Raw genomic sequence first — 6,697 nt, 5'->3', positions numbered from 1 at the left:
AGGAGATGCCAATCAAACTATCATTGCTCTAAAAACAATTTAGAAATATTTTGATTCATGATTTAGGAGAAACTGGTTTTAACAGAAAAAAACGGGAACAGACACCTGTTAATATTAACAGCCTCTTTCAGGAGCCTTGTCATCTATTCAACAACTGGGCACTCCTTCTTGGTTGTGGCTTCCTGGAGATAGAACTCTGCTGGAGTTGTCTCTGACTAGGTGTGTCAGCGCAGACAGTGCTGTCCGAGGTGTCTGCCCTGTCTCCATTCCAACCAAATGCAGGCTTCGAGCTTAGAATACCTTGTATTGGACTGTGTTAAAATTCCTTTCTTTCCTCTAGATAAGATTCTAATCTTTTACACTGAATATCCACAGAAAACAAAGCAAGAAACCACTGTCTGGAGCTGAACAGGAACAGGACAAGAGTATGGTTCTCCTCGAATACACACAATCTGAATGGGGATGAAGTCAGCCTGTGGACGAGTACTTTGCGTGAGATCTAAGTTGCACTACGGTGAATGCAGTGAACAGACTGCAGGTTGGTGTGGAGTCGAGCTGCAGTCTATTAGGAGAGGCAGCTTTTCCCGTGGCAGCCAAGCCAGCACGCTCTGTGCTGTGGGCCAGGGCCCTACTGTCTGCTGTGTCCTGGGTGAACTGGTGGCACGTCAGATGGATCAACACAAACAGATGCAGCTCTCCAGACTGGTGAATGTTTGTAAGCCCAGTGGGTTGAAGAAAGACACAGGGTCAGCAGTATTTCTGAGATGCCTCTCCTCCTGCTTCATCGTGTCCATTCCAGGTACTTGGTTTGGGAAAAGGTTGTCTCTCCTCAGAGCAGGGTCATTGATCTGCTCAGGACCCATGGAGGACAGCCCTGATGTAGGCACAGAGGTCACTGAGGTCATGCTCATCTGACCTGTCATGTGGTTCATGTTGCTCAAGCCACCCGTGTTTATTGCCGTGGACACATTGATGTTCATGGTGTTATTGTACATCCTGGTGTTTGCTTGTTGCCCGAAGCGTGGTGGGGACTGTTGTAAAAACATGCTATTTCCACCTATGCTCCCCTGTGCATCCGTTCATGTCTGAGGCAGGCTGGTAGGCTGGGTTGGGTTGAGACAGCTGCATCATGGGACTCTGGGTATGTGCCATCCGGGAAGACATTAGAGGACTCTGGGGAGTTGTAGCCCAGTAAAGCCAGGATCAGGTTGCTGACTTATTTTGTAGTTTTGATGAAATGGGAACTGCTGGGCATTGGCCTGGAGTATTTGGAGATTGCTCATGGCTACTGGGAGACCAGTGGGAGCCACCATGCTTGGGGTCATAGTCAACGCTTGTCTTCTCATCCTCAAAGTTTGCTGCTGCACCTGCTGTGGCTGATACAGCTGTCTCTGCCGAAGATGCTGGTTGAGGATTTCCCTCTGCCTCTGGGCTAGCATCTGTGTATTAATAGGAGCTTGAGTTATTATTCCAGGCCTCAGAGTCAAGTTCACATTTGAAACTCGGCTGATCCGATTCATGAGTGGCTGGTGATTCTGCTGTGACTGACAGCAGTCCCCTCACACCTGTCGGAGCCCAGAAAGCAGCACTGTGAATGTCTTAGAGCAGAATGGTTGGCAGTAGCACTTCCCAGCCCAGCATGCCTTCTGGGGAATGGGCACCACAGAGTCCAGCTGTGAGAGTCACTTGTGCTGTCACCGCTGGTGCCATGAACCAGCCAATCCAAGGAGGCATGATCCCATACCCAACAAGCCAGCCTGGCCAAAGACAGATGCTTCAGTCTCAGGTCATGAACATAGGGCCTTCGGAGTTAGAGATGACCTTGGAAGGACCTCAGTGTATAATTAATAGCAGGCTCCTCCAAACCAAACTGCCCCATGGCCCGCAAGCATCCTGCCTACAGACCAGGCATCTTTTGCCAGCCAGAACAGGGCTAATCGCTATGAAAACTATAAAGGAGCAAGTGAGCTTTGAGTGACCAGCCTGCACTGAGCTGGACAACTTGGAAAGAGATTTTGGCTTGAGACTACTGCATGGGATTCTGGGTAGCTTTGTGTTACTGGCAGGATCTTAGTGTCCAGTCCCTCGAGTTTGGGGGTTATTTCCCGTAAACCAATATCTTTAGTATCATCTTTGTCGAGCAAATAGTACAGTAGTGCATTCTCTTTCTTCTTGGGGCTCGCTGGCTCCTGTTTGACTGTCAATTCTGACCCAGGAGCTGTGCAGCGGGACTCCTGGCTCAGCTCTTTGCCTGTGGCTTCTGCTGTCAGCTTGGCTAAGTCCACAGGGGAACGGCTGTCTGTAAGAGTCTGTGCAAAATCTTAACACTTCTTGAATGAGGTACCATGCATGGATCTGGGCCCCAGCAAGCTACCTGTGTGTAGCTGCCTGCAGCTATAGGTTACCGGGTTCTCCTGAGAGGAAACCTAGGAATGAACGGGAATGGAGGGCGAGAGAAACGTGGGGCCAAGACAAAGTATTCTGATCAAGGCCCGTAGTTTAATAATTTGCTTTCACATATAAAGGGGGAAGCCCCACCTCCCAGAGTCTCTTCTCAGTTCTGCCCAGGGGCTGGGCAAGGAGATAGCAGTCTGGAAGGTGTCAAGGCTAGCTCAGCAGGCAGTCCATTCTTCTTAGCTCAGGTAGCGGGTGCCAAGGCTGGCAATGCAATGCATCTCCTAGGTCCTACTGTTGCTTGGTCTATTGTGGTAAATGACTTTGCAGGCCTGCTCAGACCTGGGGGAAGGGCACACCTGTGTAGTCCTTGTTTGTATCTGACAAAAGAGCCGGGCAAGGGTGAAGGATTGCATCTGGTTGGACTTGGTGGTCAGCAGCTGTAGGAGTTTGATCTGCTCTTTGCTGTCATGCAGCTGGCTGTGTCCCTCAGCCCTGTCCCCACTGGCTGCATGAGGCATGCTGGAATCATTGGGCCCCTTTTGTTATTCAGGATGGCAGCTGGCCTCTGCTTGTCCAGTTGTCTTCTGACGGCTCCCCATAAAGTCCAAAACAGTCTTTGGAGTCCAAGCTTCCCATTTTGCTGAGTGGGAGAGGATTCATATCAACTGGGGAGTTTTGCAAACTGCCCATTTTTAGGTCTGGTTGTTGAGGGTAGTATTTAAAACAGCCCCCAGCACAGGCCGTCTATCCCAGCAGCGATGTGGCTTTGCTTAGCTCAGGTTGCCAAGTTCCTCAGCCAGAGCCAAGCACACCACAGCTGGAAGCGGCCATAGGCCACGTGTACCACAGCTAGACCAGTGAGACCGAGGCTCCAGCCAGCCAGAAGCACCGGTCCTGGCACCCATGAGATGGCAGCGTGGGAGAGGGCTCTGCCAATCTACCACAATGTCTTCACAAAGCTTGGTTGAACCCTAGAATACCCACCATGCCCACAGTAGAATGAAGACTCTCATGCTTAAGGATTATCCAATGTTTATATATTAGGAAATGCTCAATTAGCAAGATGCCCACAATTAGAATTGTTAGCCCAATTAACCTAGATATGAATTGTTACCCAGGACTGTTCTTAATGTATCTGTAATCCTCCATGGCTGCTACATCTCCTCCTCCTCCTCCTCCCTCCTTTACCTCCTCCCTCCTCCTCTTTCTCTCCTCGCCCCTCCCACATTAGCTCTTCCCAAATTACCGAGCTTTATTGTAAAATGTAGCGGAGGGGTGGGGGAATATCCTGCTATGTCGGGTGAAGCCAATGATGACCCTAATGAGACTCCATGGCCCTCGCTGAGGGCTTGCGGTGAGTCCAGGAAACTGTTGGTATAACTATGGCTATTTCTTGTGCTGCTGCAAACTCCCACAAGGGAATGCAAGCTTCCTGCAGGGGAAAACGTAACTGGGTGGGACGGGAGAACTGCCAGCCACCCTGGGGCTCATGCGGTGCCTTGGGGAGAGCACAGAGCTGGGTTTCCCTGGGTTCATGCCGGGGCTGCTTCCTGAGGGACTGTTGATTTTGAGTGCATAGTTACTACCCTGAGGAGTGCTTGCTTGCATGCCTGATACATGGTTCATGCCCTCAGAACCACCAAACCTGCCCGTAGGCATGCCTGTTTGTTCCTTTGGGCCATCATGGGAAGATTTATGTTGCTACCGAGGGTCATGTCCTCACCCAGGATCCCACTGCACATGGCCTGATGGGCAGGACTGCTAGAGCTGATTGGATTCAATGGCTTCCCCATCGCTTGTCCAGTCAGATCTAGATTCATTACACACACATTCTGTCTCTGTGAAGCATGTGTAAAGATATTACAAGCTAAGGCTCCCTAGTTATCTGAGAACGGATAAGTTTGTTCTTCATTTGTATAGCAACGAGAGTGCCATCAAACAAAAAAACCGATAGGTCTGACTGAACGCCCAACCCTTGTCTCAGAACTTCATGAAGATGCCTCTTGATGTATGACAGAGACTCCCCTTCATGCCGGGTGTGGAACTTCTGAATACATCTTCTCACCAGATCCTCTCAGCCCAGCTTCATGGCGGCTCTCACCTAGCGTCCAGAGAAGTGATCTTGCCTTGGAGGTCCTGGCAAGTGGTAAATCTTTCTGATGAGAGAAGGGCTGGTCTTTCCTTCACGGAGATTCTTTGTGCCACACAAATCAAGCAGGACTGCAAATCTTTGCCTTCCTCTTTAATAGACTTTGGCTGAGACACACCGAAGCACTTCATTGTCTCGCATTTCTGATGTGCTTCCTGGTTATCACGGCCTTCCTCTCCCAAGTCTGGCAAAGGCTTCACCAGCATCTAACAGTTAAAGCTATGGCTGTTTTGCCTGGGAGGCTCTCCAGACCAAGATCCCCCATTCGCCATGGACTTTGTCATCAGGTTCTTGACAAATTCAGTGAGGTTCCCAACATGAACGATGCTGTAGACACTTATTTTAATCAGTGTCCTGGCCCGTGCAGGTCCGTCAACAGGGTCGGGCAAGAGACGCGAAGAATGGAGACAAGACAAGGTATCTGATTAAGTCCCGAGTCTCAGGTCTCATTTATTGAAAGGCAATTGTGGGTATATAAGCACAAGCAGGGGAGTGCAGCAGAAGAGACTTTAACATGTGCGCCTCGCAACTGGGGGGTACTAAACAACAAAACAAGATATTTCCGAGAAAAACAAGATGTTTATCAGAGTGTGCTCAGCTATTGTGGGCTGCAGAGGCAGGCGGATTTCTGAGTTCGAGGCCAGCCTGGTCTACAGAGTGAGTTCCAGGTCAGCCAGGGTTACACAGAGAAACCCTGTCTCGAAAAACAAAACAAAAAAAACCCAAGTCACTTGTCAGGGTCTATGGCCTGAGATGGCTGCAAAGATGATAGCAGTGGCTTTCTGCTAGGAGTCAGCTCCCAACACATCAATTCTTCCTGGTTATACTGTAGATACCGTGTCACATTTTCTGACACGAACACCACATTGCCTTCCAGATTCACAACGAAGAAGAACCCAGTGAGGGTCTCAAGCATCACAGGCCCCAATGTGTCCTTGTTAATGATACTCTGCCCCGTGGACCACACATGACTTCTGCACTTCATCTATGTTGGCAGCTGCTGCTTTCTCTTGTTCTTTTGATCTGGCGGATCTACTTCAGTTTCTTTTAAGGTTGGCATATTGTCAGGTTTGAAGTTGAAGCTGTCAATATCATTAAAATTTGCCAAGATCAGCTCTGCAAGTTCATCTATGTACTTACTCTCCTGCTCGCGATTACGTTTCTCAGTGCTCCTCGTGGGACTGGGTCCGAGCTGGTCGTCTCGTTCTTGGCGTTTTCTGGTCTCTGCCCTGGACAGGTCAGAGGTATTTTCTCCCATTCCACTCATTTTGAACACGTATCGGCAACTGTGCCTGTACACAGTGCAGAAGATCCGATAAACTGAAGCCAGGTACAAGAAAAATTTCTAGCCCGGAGCCCGAGTGCCTCCTTTTTCTCCCGGGAACTTGGTGTCTCCCGCCGCCCCCTCCCGGGTTAGCCCAGTCTCTGGCTCGGCTGTGTCTCAAGGATGGACGTTGCAGGCAGCCGTGCCCGTACACAGCAACAGCTTGCCCGGCCAGCTTCAATTTCTTAACTGTTTTTTGGTTTCCAGTTACAAAATGAGAGAATGGAACCAAGCCCCTTATAATATGCAAGGCAGAAACATTTACAATATCTTTTAAAGTATATTTTATACATGTAACAATTTAATAAAATGTGCCATTTTCCAGACAGGCAGTAAGTTGTGGAGTTCTGGAGATAAAAAAAACCACAATTTGGTTTTATGGTGTAGCTGGAGACTCAAACCCAGTAACATGTTCATTTACAGGAGAAGTGCTACATTCAGAGAGTGGATTTGTCTTTAGTCTCAGGGCATGGTTTGGGCTCGTGTGGTACAACTCCGGGACCTGCAAAGGGTAAATGATACGTAGTGCACCCCCACTGCCGAATGGACAAGTGGCCATTTTTCTTTGCCTTAGGGCTATGTGATATAATTGTACCTATTTTAAGAAAAACAGTGCTTAAAATAAAGACGGAAAAGAAACCTGTCAAAACTCAACTGCGGTGACAGGATTCCTGGTGGCTTTCTCTATACCTTTACACTGTTGGGAATTTCTGTAATTTGTTCAGTGAGTACTGGAGAAGGTTTTACTGAATTTCATCAGTTTGGGGCAAGAACGCGTGTACCTTACATGAATGGATGTTCTCTAATGAGTCAGGATGGGATTTTAT

The 6,697-nt window shown here is 48.9% G+C and overlaps 1 pseudogene; it reads right to left on the bottom strand.

The window, feature by feature from the left end:
• Nucleotides 1-577: 577 nt before the first annotated feature.
• LOC117719298 (nuclear receptor coactivator 2-like) lies at nt 578-5,813 on the bottom strand (annotated as a pseudogene).
• Nucleotides 5,814-6,697: the final 884 nt, after the last annotated feature.

The sequence above is a fragment of the Arvicanthis niloticus genome, chromosome 13, assembly GCF_011762505.2.
Source record: "Arvicanthis niloticus isolate mArvNil1 chromosome 13, mArvNil1.pat.X, whole genome shotgun sequence".
In the NCBI taxonomy this organism is placed as follows: domain Eukaryota; kingdom Metazoa; phylum Chordata; class Mammalia; order Rodentia; family Muridae; genus Arvicanthis; species Arvicanthis niloticus.
This window is presented reverse-complemented; position numbering and strand designations above follow the sequence as displayed.